General features: G+C 44.6%; 1 long non-coding RNA gene across 2 annotated transcripts in view; it reads right to left on the bottom strand.

Moving 5' to 3' along the window:
- Nucleotides 1-3,577: 3,577 nt before the first annotated feature.
- The window catches only part of LOC116988396, a 57,143-nt gene continuing 38,470 nt past the window's right edge, over nt 3,578-22,250 (bottom strand). Inside the window, exon 3 of one of the 2 annotated variants that reach the window (XR_004415926.1) lies at nt 3,578-5,249. This is a non-coding gene — a long non-coding RNA (uncharacterized LOC116988396). Of the gene's footprint in view, nt 5,250-20,454; nt 20,729-22,250 lie in introns of those variants that run through there. The other variant, XR_004415927.1, reaches the window with a different exon arrangement.

Here is a 22,250-nt window from a genome sequence, read left to right as displayed (position 1 = left end):
TATGGGAGGGGGAGTTGAAGTGCTGAGCCACCGGGAGATCAGGTTGGTTATTGCGAACCGAGTGGAGGTGTTATAACCATATTCATAACCGTCACCACTGCCCCATGTTTTCTGTTTCTGTGCCAAAGTTATACTAACCACACCGTTCTCTATCTCAAGGTCGAATGGAAAATTCTCAGGTCATGAAAGGTGCGACGGGGCCCTTTCTTGGAGCATTTAGTGAACATCTCATTTGGAGCCTTCGTGAAAAAGCCTAAAGGTGGTCAAATGGAATCCAGGACAGTGTTACTGGGAGAAAGAGTACAACCGGGACCTGCATGCTGGGGCAGATTTTTTGAACGTCGCTTCTGCCACTTTTCTATGTAACAATGTGAAAAGGGACATTGCAGGTGTTGGAATCTCGAATAAGTGCTGAAGGAATCCAGCAGGTCAGGCAGCATATGTGGAGGAAAATGGACAAACAATGCGTCCTTTCAGGCCCTTGCAATCGGTTCAATACGTTGGGCATTTTTTGATTAGTAAAGATTAGTAAATGATTCTTGATTAGTAAGGGTGTCGGGGGTTATGGGAGAAGACAGGAGAATGGGGTTGAGAGGGAAAGATAGATCAGCCATGATTGAATGGCGGAGTAAACTCGATGGGCCGAATGGCCTATGTCTGCTCCTATGACGTATGAATTTATATTTGAGGTTGCGGCCTACTCAGCATTGTGTCGTGAGCTGTCAAGCTGTACAGTTAGGTCCCTCAGTAAGGGCGGCATGGTGGCGCAGCGGTAGAGTTGCTGCCTTACAGCGCCAGAGACCCGGGTTCGATCCTGACTACGGGTACTGTCTGTATGGAGTCCGTATGTTCTCCCCGTGACCTGCGTGACCAGGAGTTCTGATTTCCTCCCACATTCCTACAGGTTTATAGGTTAATTGGCTTGGTAAAAATGTAAATTGTCCCCAGTGTGTGTAGGATGGTGTTAGTGTACGTGGATCGCTCGTCGGTGTAGACTCCGTGGGCCGAAGGGCCTGTTTCCATGCTGTATCACTAAGCCAAACTAAATCAGTGGAGGTTTAGCACACATTTGAGTCTGAAGAACGGCCTCAACCCGAAACGTCACACATTCCTTCTCTCCAGAGATGTTGCCTGGAGAGCAATTGGTGTCTATCTTCGGTTTAAACCAGCATGTGTAGTTCTTTCCTACACATATCAGTAGAGTGTCCTGTTAAATATCTAGAAAAGCAATGAAATAGTACATTATGCTCTTAGTTCTACAGAGATTGTTTGGTGTCAATTGTTGCTTGCAGTTTTGAGCTCCAATGTACGTTGGTACAAGGGGAATTGCATGGGGAGGGATGTCACAAGGCATGTGTCTGTTGTCAGGGAAATGTCCTACACACTGGTGTGGACTGAGACTAGACGAGTCCATTGCAATTATGTTACTGATGCAGTTTTACTCAGAAGTTAATACACTGGAGGAAATCAAAATTAGTTTGCATAATGTGGCGTATTGTTGAAGCAGTAAGCCATCTAGTTGTTCGGCATTTGTGCATGACAATCCCAATCCACCCTTCGTCAACATTAACAGACAGATTAGCAGGTCATTAATCTAATCATAATTGTGGGAATCTGATCAGAGAAAAACATTAAATGCAGCACAAGAGCTATTCTCTGACAAACCCTAAGGACACAATAAATGCAAATTCTTTCTTGTTCACGTTTGTAAATTAATCGTACACCATTATATATGTTTCCAGTACAGATTCAGGCTATTTCTACAATGTGAGTCAAGCAATGTTCTTTTTGAAACACGCTCAAGTGATTTGCTCTGTTTTGAAGTTGTAATATAGGCTGCAAAAATGCGAGGCTTGCTCGCTCTGGAGTACGTGGATAGGCAACGTTTTGTGACGAATTCACCTCCTCTTTAATTTAGCTACGCTTCTCTTTACGCATGTCTAGAAGCCCGTACGTCAATTTTTTGTTTTTATATTACGGGACAATACAGCACAGGAACAAGTCCTAGAGTGTAGGAACTTGAAGAAGGGTCTCGACCTGAAACGTCACCCATTCCCTCTCTCCAGAGATGCTGCCTGCCCCGCTGAGTTACTCCAGCATTTGGTGTCGACAGGAACAAGTCCTATTGGACACAAGTCTGTGCTGAACATTATACCAAGTTAAACCAATCTCTTCTGCCTGCACGTGGTCCATATCCCTCCATTCTCTGCATCAATATCAATCAATCAATATCAGTTTTATTCGTCACTTGCACATAAAGTGCAAGTGAAATGAATTTGCCAGAACGGTACAATGAAAAAAAGAACACACAAAAACACAATAAAAATGTAACACAAACATCAATGTCAATGTGTGCCTATCTGTCAATGTGTCAATGTGTGTGTATACGTATATAATGGTATATGGACACACTGATCTGTTTTGTAGTCAATGCCTACTATGTTCTGTTGTGCTGAAGCAAAGCAAGAATTTCATTGCCCTATCAGGGACACATGACAATAAACTCTCTTGAATCTTGAATCTTGAATCTATCTAAAAGCCTCTTGAGCTTTTGTATCTGGTTCCACCACCCCTGGCAGTGCCTTCCCAACACCCACCATTCCATGTGTAAAAAACCTGCCCTGCACACCTTCTTTGGACTTCCCCCTCTGACAATAATTATAAAACAATAATCTTTCTTTCCCAGGGTATCCTGTACTATGAAATAATGAATTATTCCCGGGCTCATCCCCCTCAACCATCAAAAATACCAGCATGAGGCATTGCCTCATCTATCAACTATCATCAGGGATTTGCACCATCTGTTTAAAGGGTTCTGACCCTAACGTCATCCATCTTTTTTCTCCAGAGATGTCACCTAACCCATTGACGTACTCCAGCACTTTGTGTCTACAAAGTGAATGAAGCAAATTGAAGGGTTTCGACCCGAAACGTTGCCTATTTCCTTCGCTCCGGAGATGCTGCCTCACCCGCTGAGTTTCTCCAGTATTTTTGTCTACTTTTGTGTCTACACATCTGGTTAATGCACTTTGTGTCTACACATCTGGTTAAGGCACAAGATAGGTCCTGTGGCTCAATTCTCCCATGCCAACCAAGATGCCCCATCTATACTAATCCAACCTGTCCATGTTCGGCCCATATCCCCCTAAACCTTCCCTATCCATGTAACTGCCCAAGTGTCTTTCTGCTCTTACCATTGGGCAGAAGGTAGAAAAGCCTGAAGCTTCAAACCATCAGGTTCAGAAACAGCTTCTTTCCTACATACATCGGGTTCTTGAACCGACCTGCACAACCCTAGTCTTACCTCAGCACCGAAACAGGTCCGAGACCTCTGCACTACCTTGGACTTACTTATCTAATTGTGTATTTTTACATCAATATGTTGGGATTGTTAATGCATTTTCTTTGCTGTCTTGAAAAATCTATATGTAATTTATATGTAATATAAATCGTATATGATTTATGTGATCGTATGTGATCGCTGTTCGATGCGGACTCAGGGGGGCGAAGGGGTTGTTTTCACGCTGCACCTGTAAAGTCTAAAGTGTAAAGAATTAAAAGACAAGAAACTAAGAACCAGGTTGGAAGACAAATTCTTTAATTTAAGGGAAAAGTCTCACTCCCACCATTGTTCAGCCGTTCCATTATGTTTAGACACAGAGTTATAACGTAACCAATGAAACTAAAAACCCTCATACAAAAAATGAATAAACTTTCTGGTTACATACAGGAACTAACAGCAACTGAGCTGATATTACCACTTTCACACCAAATCTTTACAGTCAGGCAGCACACAACGCCTGCCTTCAAGTCTATTTACATTAGTCTCGATGGTTGAAATGATAGGATTCTCTCTTGTCACATTGTTCAGGGATTCCTGCAGCTAAAATGAAGGGAGTGCAGAGGGCTGAGAGGTTCCAAGCAATGATATTTCTCTGAAATCTGAGACCTAAGTCAACGCACAGATCACTCTCTGAAACATAGAGATCTTAGACAATCCAAAGGTCTCTCTCCAAGAACTCAGTCATTGCACAGGTCTCTTGCTGTGGGACTGAGAAACCACACACAATGCACAGATTTGTGATCGAGAGACCCCAGGCAATGTGCAGATCTGTCTCTGTGCCCGAGTGACGGAGAGACCACACCCAACTGTACACATCTCTTTCTGAGGAACAGAGGGATCTCAATCGGTGGACTGATCTCATTCTGAGGGACTGAGATCTCAATCAATGTAGATCTCTTTCCGAGAGCCTTAAAGACTCCAGTTAATGCACAGATCTCTCTCCTGAGTGACCCCAATCAATGCTCTGATCTGGAGCTGGCAGACAGCGAGACCCAGCCAATGGACTAATCTTTCACTGAAGTAGCTACAAGCAAAGGAATACAAGTGGTCTGAAGAAGGTGTTTCGGCCCGAAATGTTGCCTATTTCCTTCGGTCCATAGATGCTGCTGCACCCGCTGAGTTTCTCCAGCATTTTTGTGCACCTTTGATTTTCCAGCATCTGGAACACACATTCGTAAACACAAGGAATACAAGTGATTGGTTTGTAGATATAACCCTGTAAAACAGGCAACTGAGAGATCCCCCTTGGTATATATTTACCATCCTGATGGAGGAACATTGTTTTATTTACAGTCTTGCTCAATAATTGCTAAAGCTTGGAACTTTACTACAAATTGCATCACTTTTTATGTTGCACTTTGGAGCAAGAATATGCATCAAATTAGCATGGTACCAAATTGTTGAAATTACAGGGGTACTAATCCAGAGATTCGATTTGCAATAAGGTATGTTGCCAAATTAAACCAAGCAATAGATCGAGCCCAGACAGTAACTGTAAAATATGTCGACCCATCTAGTTTACTCAAAGGCAGCATCACTCCTCACTGATGTAGCCTGAACATAATTCCATTCCCTTAGTAACATGGCTGATTCATAATACTCTCACCTGCACCAAGGTTTAACAATAAATATTTGCTTTGGCATTGATACACGTGTCTCAGGAACGTAAAGATATATTTGAAGAAAGAACGATGTGTTGCATTTACTTGGTGCTTACTCCAAAGAGTTTGTTGGAGGGAGATGCATCTTCTCTGCTGCCGACAGTTCCTGGAGCTGGTACCTGCAGTTGACTGAGCCATCGCATCCAGTGGGGTCTTGGTGCGGGGGCACTAGGTGATACTTGTCCTCGCCGTGGAAGGAATCTTTCAACTCACGGATTTTGATGAATCTTGTTGTTGGACGATTCCTAAAATTAAACCAAAGTACGAAAAATACCAATGTAAGAGAAGAAGGGTCTCGAACCTGAAACGTCACCCATCCACACTCTCCACAGCCTCCACCTGACTTGCTGAGTCTAGTTTAGAGATACAGCACAGGAAACAGGCCCTTCGGCCCACCGAGTCCGCGCCGACCAGCGATTCCCACACACCAACACTATCCGACACACACTACGGACAATTTACATTTTATCACACCAATTAGCCTACAAAACCTGTACGTCTTTGGAGTGTTAGGGGAAACTGGAGCACCCGGAGAAAACCCATGTAGGTCACGAGGAGAACGTGCAAACTCCATACAGATAGCACACATAAGGGACAAAGGTTTAGTGGCAACATGAGGGGGAACTTCTTTACTCAGAGGGTGGTAGCTGTGTGGAATGAGCTTCCAGTGGAAGTGGTGGAGGCAGGTTCGTTTTTATCATTTAAAAATAAATTGGATAGGTATATGGACGGGAAAGGAATAGAGGGTTATGGTCTGAGTGCAGGTAGATGGGACTAGGTGAGAGTAAGTGTTCGGCACGGACTAGAAGGGCCGAGATGGCCTGTTTCCGTGCTGTAATTGATATATGGTAATCAGGATCGAACCCGGGTCTCTGATTAGGTATGTTGCAAAGCCTACCTGAAGCGTCGCTGAAAATCTGTCGCTGCGGGTGTGCGCGATTTTGGCGCCGTTTAGAGGGGGGCGGGTTTAAAACGCGATTTTCTCTAGGCTGTTCAAATCGAAGATGTTCAGCCTAGTTAATTATTAACGAAAAATCGCTGAAAGACCCCGTCGCAAAAGCTATTATTAGTTTTAAAGGCCTCGTATAATAGTTATAGTAGTTTAAAAATCAATCTCTAAACTCGCGACCACCAGCAACCGCAGGGTCTCATAAAGCAAATAATAGAAGGTAAGCTGTATATTTTTACATTAAAAAGGGCTTCTAAAGATCCCTTTATACAAAGTTTAATATTGCGAGTAGCTCATTTTGGGCCCATTATATCCCGCAGTATTTTTCTCGGCATTTGGGGGCACAAATCTACCGCAATGTGAACGTTCTAAACCAGCGCGTTCACAGGATCCCACTGGAAAGCTGATTTAAATGGGCATTTATTTACAGCAATTGAACACTAAATTCCTTCCATTTGGTCTATAAATTAATGTAAATGAGATTTAAAAATCATGTTTTATTGTGAATTATTTGTGAATATTATTTGGACATTTAGGCTATTTAAAAATGTTAATCATTTATTAATAAATGGATAGATGTTTAGATCTAGTAATTGAAGTCTGAAATTAGCTACAATTAGGTAACTAACTAATTATATGCTTTAATTTCAGGTCATCCAAGTAAGATTATTTTATATTTGTTTCAGAATGCTTCAATCTATGATAACTGAAAATTTCATTCAGTTCTCTTAATTTTTAAGAAAGTTATGGGCTTTTGACTGTTCACGATCACAGCTTTTTTGTTATGTCCATAGAAAATCAATAGGGAACAAGATGCTAATTTCCCAGTATGAAAATGGCCATAGCTTTTTAAATACTTGAGATATGAAAGTGAATTAGGTGTCAAATTAAACTTATTTTTACGCTTTATCTGATGGGATAAATTGCAGACTTGATTTTTAAAATCTCAAAATTTTGTAACATTGCTACTCTGATGCTGTAAGGCAGCAACTCTACCGCTGCACCACCTTGCCACCTGGTGTTACTCCACCACTTGGTGTCCTTTTAAGAAAATATCCATGGCATAAGTATCTGATGTCAGAATTGCACAAGGGTCCTCGGTCTTTTGTTTTATTTTGCACTAATATTGGATTATTTCCATTTACTGAACTTTTTTTTTGTTTCGTATGTTATCTATCTTTACAGACCTGCTATGTTGCTGCAAGTAAGAATTTCTCTATAGGCCACAGGCTGCTCGGAGGCCTGATAGAAGTATATAAAATTAGAAAGGCATAGAGAGGGTAGGTAGTCAGAACCCTTACCCAGGATGTAAAAATCAAATACTACAGGGCATAGCTTTCAGGAGAGAGGAGCAAAGTTTAAAGGAGATGTGCAGGGCAACTTCTTGCACAGAACGTGGGGAGTGTCTAGAATGTGCTACCAGGGTTGGCAGTTGAGGCAGATATAACAGTGACGTTTAGTTTAGTTTAGAGATACAGCGCGGAAACAGGCCCTTCGGCCCACTGGGCCTGCGCCGCCCAGCGATCCCTGCACATTAGCACTATCCTACACACATAGGGACAATTTATACATTTACTAAGCCAATTTACCTACAAACCTGTAGGTCTTTGGAGTGTGGGAGGAAACCGAAGATCTCGTAGAAAACCTACGCAGATTACGGGGAAAACGTACAAACTCCATACTGACGGCACCCATAATTGGGATCGAAACAGGTCTCCTGCGCTGCATTCGCTGTAAGGCGGCAACTCTACGGCTGCGCCACCGTGACCGCTCTGAGGCTTTAAGAGGCTTTTGGATAGGCATGTGAATATGCAAGGAATGGAGGGATAGATTATGCCTGAAGGGTCTCGACCCAAAATATCACCCATTCCTTCTCTCCAGAGATGCTGCCTGTCCCACTGAGTTACTCCAGCTTTTTGTGCCTATCTTACATAATGCACAGGTAGTTAAGAGTTTAGTCTTGGCATCATATTCGGTGTGGATATTGTGGGCTGAAGGGCCTGTTCTTGTGCTGTACTTGTCTAAATATCTCATCGTTCCATTTCAGTACATATGACAATTAAACACTCTTGACTCTCTCTTGACTATTGGGTCAAGGTGCTTATGCTTTTGAGATTTGAGAGCAACACGAAAATAGTTTGACCTCTGTTGTATTCACACTGCACAGGAGTAGAAAAAAGTTAATTTAACCCAGTGCTTCTCAAACTGGTGAGTGGTTCACCCAAGGGTAAATGAAATTATTTGGGGTGAATTTATTCAGATATTATACACAAGGGAGAACAAGACGAAAATTACCAAAAAGCATCAGAAGATTTAGTCGAGGGTGAATTAAATTTTGTGATGAAGACTCAAGGGTGAATGACACTGAAATAGTTTAAGAAGAACTGGTTTAACCCATCAAACTTATTCAGTTATTCAATTAAATCATGGTTGGTACTTTAACCCTACCGAGTTGCCCAAAATCCATTATCTTTAGTTCAGTAACCTATTTCTATCTGTCTAATGCCCCTGTCCCACTTAGCAAACCTGAACGGACACCTCTGGAGACTTTGTGCCCCACCCAAGGTTTCCGTGCTGTTCCCGGAGGTTGCAGGTGGTTGCTGGAGGTTGCAGGTAGTGGAAGCAGGTAGGGAGACTGACAAAAACCTTCGGGAACCGCACGGAAACCTTGGGTGGGGCGCAACGTCTCCAGAGGTTTCCGTTCAGGTTTCCTAAGTGGGACAGGGGCATTAGTATTCAACTTTTGATTGCACCTCCCACCAGCAAATTCCAAGCAGCTTTTGGGAATAAGTTTCAGATTTCTAGATGAGAGGAACTTGTTAATGATATAACCCGCTCACAATCTACCTTTACAGTCATGTGTATTGTATTGTATTGTATTCAAATTTATTGTCATTGTCTCAATTAGAGACAACGAAATGAATTTCCCTTTACAGTCAGTATCATAAAAATAAATAAATAATAAATAATAAAACATATTAAAAATAAAATAGAATTTAAAAAAAAGCACAAACACAGAAAGTCCACGACACAACATAACACAGTGGCACCAAGGTGAGGAAGGCACCATAGTCCAGCCAGCCTCCCCTCCGATCTTCCCAGATGTTCACCCGTGGTCGGGGCCTTCCGAGCACCCGCAGTCGCCACCCCGGGCGGCCCGATGCTCAGGCCCTCTCGCCGGGCTGATGGGACGCCGACGCCGAACCCCGACGGTGAAAATCCTCCTCAGCGGCCCTCTGCCCAGGAAATAGTTTTTCCCCCCATCACTGCTACCTGTTCCACTATTCATCTCGACAACACCATTAGATAGTCTCCTCTATGCTGGAATGGAGTTGGCCACTGCCATGGAAGGAGAGTTTGTCTCCTGCCCAGTTAGACAGCAAGTCAGGCTGAGAAATCCTTCCTCTCATTCTCACAACATGAAGTTGTAAAATGATCCCACAGATCTGATGATCCTATCATCTAGGTTCCTTGGAGGAGAATTGCGGTCGGGTGGAGCAGTTAAAAGTTATCTACCTGTATAATATGGTGCAACATAACTCTGGTAATTAACCGTTTTAGAACTAGGTGTGGGGTGCGGAAAGACATGAAGTAGGTATATCCCTTGTCTTTTCTGTTTAGTTTTCTCTTCTTTTCTCGCCTTTTTTTTATCATTATGTATTTCTTTTTTTTGCTCTTTCTTTCTGGGCTCTTTTTTTCTACATCTCTATGGGCTCTTCCGCTCTACCTATCCACATATTACCAAACGTTAACTTTTGGGGCCTCCACATCACTACGTTCCTCAATCTCTTCTTCTTTCTTCTTTTTTTTGTGTCTATTAGTTTTATATTGTTAAATTTAAACCAATAAGTTGTACACGAGATGCAACATGTTATATTCCATGGTTTATACAACTGTACATTGCTTCTAATAAAAATAAAATTTAAATTAAAAGAAAAAAAAAAGTTATCTACCTGAATTACTTAATTCCCTGTGCAGCAAGGAACTGCAGGTGCTGGTTTACACCGAAGATAGACACAAAATGCTGGAGTAACTCAGCGGGACAGGCAGCACATCTCTGGGGAGAAGGAATGGGTGACGTTTCGGGTCGAGACCCTTCTTCTTAATGCCCTGACAGGCTAAATAGTTTGGTTTTAATTTAATCTAGAGATACATCATGGAATCAAGTATTTCGGCCCACCGAGCCCACGCCGACCATCGATCAGCCGTTCACACTAGTTCTTTGTTATCTCGCTTTGTCATCCACTCCCTATTGGCAATTTACAGAGGCCAATTAACTGACAAATCCGCACGTCTTTGGGATGTGGGAGGAAACCGGAGCACCCGGGGAAAACCCGTGTGGTCACAGGGAGAATGTGCAAACTCCACACAGACAGCACCCGAGGTTGGGATCGAACCCGGGTCTCTGGCACATTGAGGCAGCGGCTCTACCGGCTGAGCCACAGTGCTGCAGAAATAGTTTGGAATCCTGTTGCACCAGATATTGCAGGAGTATTGAGTCCATTCATTCCACAATGTGCCCATGAAGATGTGAAGGAGGAATCACAAAGTAATGATATTTCAAAGACGTCGGCAGTATGTTTGGATGAGGTTTGACCTGTATCATCACTGACTGACTGGCACATTTCACTGGATGCACTAGATGGCACAGATCGACTAAAATCCCCTTAGAGGGTTCCCAGTGTCTGATGAGATTGCAGTCAACATTGCCACCTGCTGGTATCTCAGAAGCAATGCGACTCTATAACTGCAGGCAGCACTGAGTTTGCATGGGTCTGCACAGCATAGGTCTATATTTTTCCGTGGATCCATGTGTCTGTGTGGGTCTGTGTGTCTCTTTGACTCTGTTGATCTATGTGTGTCTGTCTTCATTCCCATATCTCAGGGGCCATCTCTCAACAAAAGTAAAAGCCAATTCAGATTCACCTTGTCTTATATCAAAAAATAACCACAACAGCAAGTTGTATTTGTCCATTCAATGCAAAATTCCACAGCACCTCACAGGATTGTTATGAAAATATTGGGACAGCTTCGACAAAGCTTGGTCAATGGAGATGTATTTGAGCAATATTTTGAAGGAGGAGAGGCAGAGAGGTTAGAGTTAAAGGCAAAGCTGCCACAAGTGAAGCAATCGGGATTAAAGATCATCAGGAGGAAACACATAACTCAGTGTCAGAGGTCAAGAGTGTTTTATCGTCATATGTCCTAGACAGAGCAGTGAAATTCTTACTTGCAGCCGCACAACAGAATATGTAAACATAGTACTCAGTAAACAATATAATAAACAAGAAAAAAAGTTCAGTATATATATATAAATAAATAAATATATATACACACTCTGTATATACAATATATACATACATTATTTTGCATACTCTGTATGCTGTATATAATGTGTGTACATATAGTGTTTATACTGTATTATATATATATATATATATAGAAACATAGAAACATAGAAATTAGGTGCAGGAGTAGGCCATTCGGCCCTTCGAGCCTGCACCGCCATTCAATATGATCATGGCTGATCATCCAACTCAGTATCCCGTACCTGCCTTCTCTCCATACCCTCTGATCCCCTTAGCCACAAGGGCCACATCTAACTCCCTCTTAAATATAGCCAATGAACTGGCCTCGACTACCCTCTGTGGCAGGGAGTTCCAGAGATTCACCACTCTCTGTGTGAAAAAAGTTCTTCTCATCTCGGTTTTAAAGGATTTCCCCCTTATCCTTAAGCTGTGACCCCTTGTCCTGGACTTCCCCAACATCGGGAGCAATCTTCCTGCATCTAGCCTGTCCAACCCCTTAAGAATTTTGTAAGTTTATATAAGATCCCCTCTCAATCTCCTAAATTCTAGAGAGTATAAACCAAGTCTATCCAGTCTTTCTTCATAAGACAGTCCTGACATCCCAGGAATCAGTCTGGTGAACCTTCTCTGCACTCCCTCTATGGCAATAATGTCCTTCCTCAGATTTGGAGACCAAAACTGTACGCAATACTCCAGGTGTGGTCTCACCAAGACCCTGTACAACTGCAGTAGAACCTCCCTGCTCCTATACTCAAATCCTTTTGCTATGAAAGCTAACATACCATTCATTTTCTTCACTGCCTGCTGCACCTGCATGCCCACTTTCAATGACTGGTGTACCATGACACCCAGGTCTCGCTGCATCTCCCCTTTTCCTAGTCGGCCACCAGAGTATATATATAGTCATATGTCCATATACAAATGTTCTATATATATTGTCATTATTGTTACATATATATATATATAATACAATAATGATAATATACATATAGGACATTTGTATATGGACATATGACAATGTATATATGTAGTACGTACAGTATATGGTATATAGTAAATATGCAGTATATACACACCACACACATGCATACACATAAAAACAAACAAATAATAATAGTGCAAAAAGAAATGCATTCAAGTCTATGTCGTTCTGAGTTTATTTGGAGGCTGTAGTGTTTAATAGCCTGAAAGATGTAGGGTGAAGTTACAGAAATGGGGGATAAGTGAAAATAAGAATGAGAATTAAAAAATTGAGATGTTTCTTAATGTGGAACCAGTGTAGGTCATCGGGGTCTGGAGGTGAGGGGGAAGGGAAAAAGACTGCCTGATACTTGGCTGAAGGAGATGGTGGGCAATGGGACATGGTTCACAGCTGATAAACATGCTGTCACTTCTGACACACTCTCAGACACCTCCACACTCACTGAAGTCCCGAATGGGTTCCAAGTGGGTGCTAGTGAATCACCAAAAAAGCAGAACCTCTATCATCTCCTGCACAGTGAGAGGATTTGGTGGGGAGAATGATAGTGTCTGGCCCTCCCCTGAAGCAGCGAATATAAACAGCGGTGACCTGAAATCAGAGATCTTCATTTCCCCCCCCCCCCCCCCCACTCCTGTGCCCTCCTTGTTCCTTGTCTTTGGCCATGGCTCCCGAGGCATGCTGTTATCATCAAAAGGGTCTTTGTACACAGAAAGGAGGGGGAAATGACCAACAGAGTGATATCCTACGGAGATTCTGAATCAAAGTTCCCCCTCTCCATACACCAGAACCGCTGCCTCACTGTGCCAGAGTAATTATGATCCTCTTTGAACAGGGAAGGAAAGAGAAAGTATTAAAAAAGAGAGCAATTTGTTCTAATTAAATCTCGTCACAGAGCCGATGGCTGTGATGGCTGAATGCAGAGATTGCAGTCAAGCAAAGAGCTTGCAGCCTGCTGATAATGCTGCTGTTATTGCTCGTGCTCTCTGGCGCAGCCCTCCCCAGCATGAAGGCAGACACAAAATGCTGGAGTAACTCAGCGGGTCAGGCAGCATCTCTGGAGAAAAGGAATAGAAAGGTGTTGTTTCAGGTTGAGACCCTTCTTCTTTTAGTAACACCAGGACATCTGAGATGTCCTCATTCTTTGGGAGATGGAGGTTCCAAGCTTCTATCATAGATGAGGCCCTCACACGTGTCTCTTCGGTACCCTGTAGCTCCGCTCCGCCTTGCCCCCCTGGTCCTCACCTTTCACCCCATCAGCCGTCGCGTACAGCATATAATCCTCCGACATTTTCGCCACCTGAAAACAGGATCCCACCACAAGCCACATCTTCCCCTTTCATCTCCACCCCTTTCGCTTTCCACAGAGACTGTCCCCTCCGCAACTCTCTGGTTACATTTTAGTTCAGTTAGTTTAGTCCAGTTTATTGTCACGTGTACTGAGGTACAGTGAAAAGCTTTTGTTACGTGCTATCCAGTCAGTGGAAAGACAATACGTGTTTTCAATCGAGCCATTTACAGTGTATAGATACATGATAAGGGAATAACGTTTAGTGCAAGGTAAAGCCAGCAAAGTCCGATCAAGGATAGTCCAAGGGGGTCACCAATGAGGTAGACAGTAGTTCAGGACTACTCTCTGGTTGTGGTAGGATGATTCAGTTGCCTGATAACAACTGGGTACAAACAGTCCCTGAATCTGGAGGTGTGCGTTTTCACACTTCTGTACCTTTCGCCTGAAGGGAGAGGGGAGAAGAGGGAGTGGCCAGGGTGCGACTCATCCTTGATTATGCTGCTGGCCTTGCCGAGGCAGCGTGAGGAATAAATGGAGTCCATGGAAGGGAGGTTGGTTTGTGTGATGGTCTGGTCTGGTCTGCGTCCACAATTCGCTGCAATTTCTTGTGGTCTTGGACGAAGATGTTCCCCAACCAAGTTTCTCCTCCTCTCCCCAGCAAGGTTCTCTTTCATCGTTCAGCCATAAATTAACGGCAGTCATGCAATTGCTGCCCCCAAGCAGTGTCCTCAGCATGCCGATGATGGCGATTCCCTCCCAGCACAAACCTTGTTGTGTGATGATTCACACGCAGGCTCCAGGTAAAGCCACTGTTGTCTCTCCACCCAGATTCTCACCTCAATCCGGCACCCATGGACAATGTGATGGGGAGCACATTTTTCAGCAGCTAACAGGAGGGGGTTGTAATGGGAGACCCAAGAGAGAGAGAAAGCAATGCCACAAAATGCTGGAGTAACTTAGCTGGCCAGGCAGCATCTTGGGACAAAATGTTCTCCAGAGATGTTGCCTGACCCATTGAGTCAGTTGCTCTCATATAACCATATAACAATTACAGCACAGAAACAGGCCATCTCGACCCTTCTAGTCCATGCCGAACACATAATCTCCCCTAGTCCCATATACCTGCGCTCAGACCATAACCCTCCATTCCTTTCCCATCCATATAACTATCCAATTTATTTTTAAATGATAAAAACGAACCTGCCTCCACCACCTTCACTGGAAGCTCATTCCACATAGGTACCACTCTCTGAGTAAAGAAGTTCCCCCTCATGTTACCCCTAAACTTCAGTCCCTTAATTCTCAAGTCATGTCCCCTTGTTTGACAATTACTCTCATCATTGTTACGGTGGTATCATTAGGGCGGCATGGTGACACAGCGGTAGAGCTACTGCCTTACAGCGCCAGAGACCCCGGTTCGATCCTGATGACGGGTGCTTGCCTATATGGAGTTTGTACCTTCTCCCCACTTGTGGCATTCTCTGAGATCTTCGATTTCCTCCCACACTCCAAAGAAGTACAGGTTTGCAGGTTAATTGGCTTGGAAGAACTGCAGAATTGGCCCTTGTGCGTGTGGGATAGTGTTAGTGTGCGGGGACCGCTGGTCGGTGCCGAAGGGGCCTGTTTCACCGTGTTATCTCTAAAACTAAAAACTAAATTTGCCAACGCATAAATGGAGTTAAAATAGAATTTGGCTGCACAGACGCGGGTGTATAGGAAGTTTAGTCGGGGGTAGGAGGGAGCACCTTTGCAGGGAGGGTTTCCAATGATGAGAATTATCATGGAGGTTGTTCTGTGGCCTATCCTATGGAATATTTCCCCGTCACCTTACACCTATGTCCTCTGGTTCTCGATTTCCCTACTCTGGGCAAGATACTTTATTTTCCAAGATTCCCTGAGCCTTGCCCACATTCAATCAAGCCTCAAATTAAATGGTAATGAAACCTCTTGGAAAAACATGCAGCCCAGAATCAGTGTGCTATTAGTGCACCTGGATCATGGTGTAACAAGGCGCGCTCCGGAATAACACTGCTAAAAACAAGCTCCGCTGAAAGCAACAGCTGTGTTCGGACAATGCCAGTAATTACTATACTGCGGGGCCTGCTGTAATTATGGAGTTGATTAAAGCCTGCAAGTCACACAACTGCAAGGGTGGCAGCTTTTAAAGGCATGGCAACACTCCCGCCCGCCATCGTTCTCACACACAACTCCCCCCCCTCTCCCCCATCCCTGACACAAAACAACAATCCATTGAAGGGTACAGGGTGGCGAAAGCAGCCAAGACACCCAGGGAAGACTTGCTTGCCCGACTTTGTGATAGTAACCGTGGGATTGTTTACAGTCACTTGTGAGTGGAAAGCCATCTCATCTGCAAGGTGGTACCTCTGGCACTGGAAGGAGTCCTCTCGGAGTGTCACCCTGTATTATGTCTGTAAGCCTCTGGAGTGTGCCTTGAACCTACAGCCATCTAACCCAACTGTAACACTGCTACCTACCAAATGATGCTGACACCAGTAAAATTGGCATCGCACTCAGAACAGGCATCAGGTGAGGATCAGTCAAGCTAATGTCCAAGATTGCGCAGTTAAACAAAAATTCCTTCATAGCATTGAGGGAACCATCCTCTTAATATTTATTTTTTTGGATATGGCTGTCATTGGAATGGTTGGCATTTATTAGTCATTTTGCCAGGACATTTCAAAGATGAGTTAACAGACAACACATTACTGAAGTTACATAGGGTGGCAAGATGGCGTAGCGGTAGAGTTGCTGCCTTATGCCCCTATCCCACTTAGGAAACCTGAACAGAAACCTCTGGAGACGTTGCGCCCCATCCAAGGTTTCCGTGCGGTTCCCGGAGGTTTTTGTCAGTCTCCCTACCTGCTTCCACTACCTGCAACCTCCGGCAACCACCTGCAACCTCCGGGAACCGCACGGAAACCTTGGGTGGGGCGCAAAGTCTCCAGAGGTTTCCGTTCAGGTTTCCTAAGTGGGACAGGGGCATTACAGTGCCAGAGACCCGGGTTCACTCCTGACTGCGGGTGCTGTCTGTACAGTGTTTACATATTCTCCCCGTGACCGCGTGGGTTTTCCACAGGCGCTCCAGTTTCCTCCCACTCTTCAAAGACGTACAGGTTTTTTAGGTTAATTGGCTTTGGTAAAAATTGTGGATTGTTCCTAGTGTGTAGTGTGTGCTGGTCAGCGCAGACTCGGTGGGCCGAAGGGCCTGTTTCCACGCTGCATCTCTAAACTAAAGTAAGCTAAACTAAGGCAGACCAGTTTTGCATCCTTAAAGGATATCAACGAGCCTGGTCAAGTTCTAGACCATTCCACCTGCTCATGATCATCATTACCGTTACTGGCTCCTCAATTGCAAATTAATTATCAGAATCTAAACTCCCAAACTGCTGTGGTGTGAATTTCAACTCATCTTTCCAGATCATTAGATACTGAGTCACTGGTCGAATAACATAATCACTCTGCCACTTCACCCCGTAAGACCAGGAAGAATCTCCGATGGGCAAGATTTTTTTGGGAGGTTGTGAGTTTGGTTATATTGTTTCAGTCAGATATCTGTGACTCTGGAGGGATCCATGACTATATGACTTACAAAAGATAGACAGAAAAATCTGGGGTAACTCAGCGGGACAGGCAGCATCTCTGGAGAGAAGGAATTGGTGACGTTTCGGGTCAAGGCCCTTCTTCAGACTTACAAAGATTTACAAAGTTCCCTAACGCCTGATTTCAAATTGGTCCAGAAATGCCAACTCCAGACGCATTGGCATCGAAATATCTGAGGATATAGCTGGAATATGGGATCCCTTCTGGGATTTTAGTTTAGTTTAGAGATACAGCGCGGAATCAGGCCCTTCGGCCCACTGAGTCCACGCCGACCAGCGATCCACGTACATTAACACTACCCTACACACTAAGGGCAATTTACATTTATACCAAGCCAATTAAGCTACAAACCTGGACGTCTTTGGAGTGCGGGAGAAAAACGGAAGATCTCTGAGAAATCTCACGGCGGTCATGGGGAGAATTTACAACCCCGTACTGACAACAGCCGTCACCAGGATCGAACCGGGGTCTCTGGCGCTGTAAGGCAGCAGCTCAGCCGCTGCATCACCATGCCCCCCTGATGATATCAATGACAAAATGATACCACTGTTGTGAGGTGTATCTCAAACAATGATGAGAGCAACTGACTCAATGGGTCAGGCAACATCTCTGGAGAACATTTTGTCCGGAGATGCTGCCTGACCCGCTAAGTTACTCCAGCGTTTTTCACCGTGCCGCCCACCAGGTGAATCAGGTCTGGAAGGAGGTTGATCGATGAACGGCATTCTTTCCCTTAACATCTGGAGTTGGAGGGTTGGTATCAGATTTCATAATTTGGATTAAAGCTGCTTGCGCGGATTGAGGGGGTGTTGCATTGTTAGAAGCAACAATTTCAAAAGGAGGTGTTAACCTGAGATGTTGTGGGTGACATCGTGACACAGAAACAAAGCTGCTTCCTCACAAACTCCAGTGATTCAAGTCAATCTGGTGCTGTCTGTGCACATTCCTCCTACATCCTCCTCCTTGGCGCAGCGGTAGAGTTGCAGCCTTACAGTGCCAGGGACCCGGGTTTGATCCAGACCACGGGCGCTATCTGTATGGAGCTTGTACGTTCTCCTCATGACCGCGTGCGTTTTCCCCAGGTGCTCCGGTTTCCTCCCACACTCCAAAGACGTACAAGTTTGTAGATGAATTGGCTTCAGTAAAACTTGTAAATTGTCCCTAGCGTGTCGTATAATGTTAGTAGAAGGAGATCGCTGGTCGGCACGGAGTGGGTGGTCTGAAAGGCCTATTTCCACGCTTTATGTCCAACCCAACCTAGCCTTATCCCAAAGATGCGCCATTTGGTAGGTTAATTATTCAGCCTAAAGTGCCCCTAGTGTAGATGGGTGGTGGAATGAATGGGAATGTGGGATGAACAGGTTACAGGGAAAAATAGTGGAGGGGATGAGATTACTCTGTCAACCGTTATACACTTAACACGTGGCTTCCTTTTTCATCGTATGTAAATATGAAGGAGCTCATCATATGAACGTTGAAGAGGTTGTGGCAGCAACGAGCAAAGCAGAAATGGTGTTCCCACCCATATTTACCACAACTCAAAACATCATCATTGATTTTCTAAGGGAGATAAAAATGCTGGCAAAACTCAGCGGGTGAGGCAGCATCTATGGAGCGAAGGAAATAGGCGACGTTTCGCGTCGAGACCCTTCTTCAGACTGATGTGGGGGTGAGGGGGGGGGGGTGGGGGGGGGGGAAGAAGAAAGGAAGAAGAAATGAAGAGGCAGTGGGCTGTGGGAGAGCTGGGAAGGGGAGGGGAAAGAGGGAGAAAGCAAGGACTACCTGAAATTGGAGAAGTCAATGTTCATGCCGCTGGGGTGTAGACTACCCAAGCAAGATATGAGGTGCTGCTCCTCCAATTCACGGTGGGACTCACTCTGGCCATGGAGGAGGCCCAGGACAGAAAGGTCGGATTCGGAATGGGAGGGGGAGTTGAAGTGCTGAGCCACCGGGAGATCAGGTTGGATATTTGCGAACCGAGCGGAGGTGTTGGGCGAAGTGATCGCCAAGCATACGCTTGGTCTCACCGATGTAGAGCAGCTGACACCTAGAGCAGCGGATGCAATAGATGAGTTTGGAGGAGGTGCAGGTGAACCTCTGCTGCATCTGGAAAGACTGTTTAGGTCCTTGGATGGGGTCGAGGGGGGGGGTAAAGCGACAAGTGTAGCATTTCTTGCGATTGCAAGGGAAAGTACCAGGGGCGGAGGTGTTTTGTGTGGGAAGGGACGAATAATCATTGATTTTCTGGTCATCGTCATAGATACATAGATACATAGAAAATAGGTGCAGGAGTCGGCCATTCGGCCCTTCGAGCCTGCACCGCCATTCAATATGATCATGGCTGATCATCCAACTCAGTAACCCGTACCTGCCTTCTCGCCATACCCCCTGATCCCTTTAGCCACAAGGGCCACATCTAACTCCCTCTTAAATATAGCCAATGAACTGGCCTCAACTACCCTCTGTGGCAGAGAGTTCCAGAGATTCACCACTCTCTGTGTGAAAAAGTTTCTTCTCATCTTGGTCCTAAAGGATTTCCCCCTTATCCTTGAGCTGTGACCTCTTGTCCTGGACTTCCCCAACATCGGGAACAATCTTCCTGCATCTAGCCTGTCCAACCCCATAAGAATTTTGTACGTTTCTATAAGAGCCCCCCCAAAATCTCCTAAATTCTAGCGAGTATAAGCCAAGTCTATCCAGTCTTTCTTCATATGAAAGTCCTGACATCCCAGGAATCAGTCATATTTCCTTGAGGACCCTTGCCATGTGCACATTGGTAGCTGTATTTAATGAGTCATAAAGATATATAGTCATACAGCATGGAAACAGGCCCATTAGCCCGCATTGCCCATACTGACCATGAAGCGCCATCTATGCTGGTCCCACCTGCCAGCATTGCCCCATATATCCATCTAAACTTTTCTTATCCATGTACCTTTCCAAATGTCTTTTAAACGTTGTTATAGCACCTACCCAACTATGTTCTCTGGAAGGTACACAAAAATGGTGGAGAAACTCAGCGGGTGCAGCAGCATCTATGGAGCGAAGGAAATAGGCTTCGGCCCGAAACGTTGCCTATTTCCTTCGCTCCATAGATGCTGCTGCACCCGCTGAGTTTCTCCACCATTTTTGTGTACCTTTGATTTTCCAGCATCTGCAGTTCCTTCTTAAACGCAATGTTCTCTGGAAGCTCGTTCCATATGCCCACCACATTCTGTGTGAAAATATTTCCCCTCAGGTTCCTTTTTTTAGTTTTTAGTTCAGTTCAGAGATACAGTGCCACCGAGTGTGCACTGGCCAGCGATCCCTGCTCACTATTGCTTGGTTCCACACACGAGGGACAATTTACAATGACACCCAGCCAATTTTTTAAAAAGCTAAAAAATGCAAAGTACAGAGAAGACTACTTAAACCTGAGGTTGGTGGGAGAGGGTGAATTCAAAAAATGGGTCTCATCCTCAGCATCCGATGCAAATAGCCTTGCCAGCAGGTGTCACTAGTTAGCGCAGATAATCCATCTCAGCTTTGTATCGTGAGGTTGTGTGGATGAGCACGAGCAGAATAAAAGGACGTACCTTCAGAAAGGAGATGAGAAGGATCGTTTTCAGTCATAGGATGGTGAATCTGTGGAATTCATTGCCACAGATGGCGGTGGAGGCCTAGTCAATTGATATTTTTAAGGCGGAGATTGACAGATTCTTGATTAGTACGGGTGTCAGGGGTTATGGGGTGAATGTAGGGGAATGGGGATGGGATAGATCAGCCATAATTGAATGGCAGAATAGACGTGACGGGCCACATGGCCTAATTCTGTTCCTAGAATTTATTGACTATGAACTTATGTAGGGACCAGCTATGGAGCCTCCCACAGACAATGCCAATCCCACTCCATTCCCAACCCTCCTGGGCCAGTTCCGTGGCTTGAAAATGACCACATAGCATCCTCTAACACTACACACCACCACTCACATTACCCTGATCTCTTTCCTCGCCATTTAATCCCAACAAACACAAACCGAATTTATTGAGTAAATCTGAAAGTGTGAAATAAAGTAAACGATGTCCAGGTTCAATGCTTTGTGACGTGTTTCATTCCCCTCTCTCACGTAAGGGTGCTGCCCGTGCGTTGGGCTTCAATATTGTAACATGACAAATCTGAGGTGGGAGAAGAGGATGTGGGATGGAGATTAGGGTGGGTGAGGGGAAGGAGGCGGGTAGGACTAATAATGAAGCCATTTACTGGCGATGGACTTGAACAAAAAGAGCTTCTAGAATTTACTCTAATGTCTGTCAAAGAGGGTAAAGCCCCTGTCCCACTTTCACGACCTAATTGGCGACCTCTGCCGAGTTTGCCCTTGACTCATACTCGCAGCATGGTCGTCACAAGGTTGTAGGAGGTTGTAGGAGGTCTTCGTAACTCTTCCTCATGCTCGTGAGTGGTCTCCGCGTACTCGTGGCCTCAAGCAGGTTGCGGCGTTTTTTCCAGCCTGATAAAAATTGTCCACGAATAAAAAAAAGGTTGGCATGGAAAAAATGTATACTTTTTACTCGTAGGTAGGTCGTAGATAGGTCATGATGGTAAGCGTGGGTAGTCGTAGGTCGGTAACTGGCCCGAGAAAAAAAATGCAAACATTACATCATTTTATCATGTGATCATTTCCACTCGTAGCTAGTCGTAGTTGGTCTTAGGTGTGGAAGACTGAGGTCGAGTTGGGTCGTAGGAGGTCGTAGACATAGTCGTAGGAGGTCGTAGACGTAGTCGTAGGAGGTCTTTTACTTCGGCGAGTCAACACGACCTTGACATTTTTCTCAACTCGTCTAGAGTCTTCTAAACTCGTGGATTAGGTCGTCCAAGTGGGACTGGCCCTTTAAGAAATCAGATGAATGACAAATGAAGGTCAAGGCTGCAAGTTTCATGGATAGAAAAGCAGACGTACAATTGAAATAAAAAATCTCCCTAGGGTAACAGGTAAGATAAAATGGGTGCCATTTATCGATTATCATTTCATTCATGTATACAGAAGTGGTATTCATCTTTCTTTATTCATTATTCCATTAATTTAATTTGTTCTCTTACTATGCATCAAACAAGAGGCC

Source organism: Amblyraja radiata, chromosome 27 (genome assembly GCF_010909765.2).
Source record: "Amblyraja radiata isolate CabotCenter1 chromosome 27, sAmbRad1.1.pri, whole genome shotgun sequence".
In the NCBI taxonomy this organism is placed as follows: Eukaryota; Metazoa; Chordata; class Chondrichthyes; order Rajiformes; family Rajidae; genus Amblyraja; species Amblyraja radiata.
The sequence above is the reverse complement of the archived record's forward strand: the minus strand, read 5'-3'. Positions and strand labels throughout refer to the sequence as shown.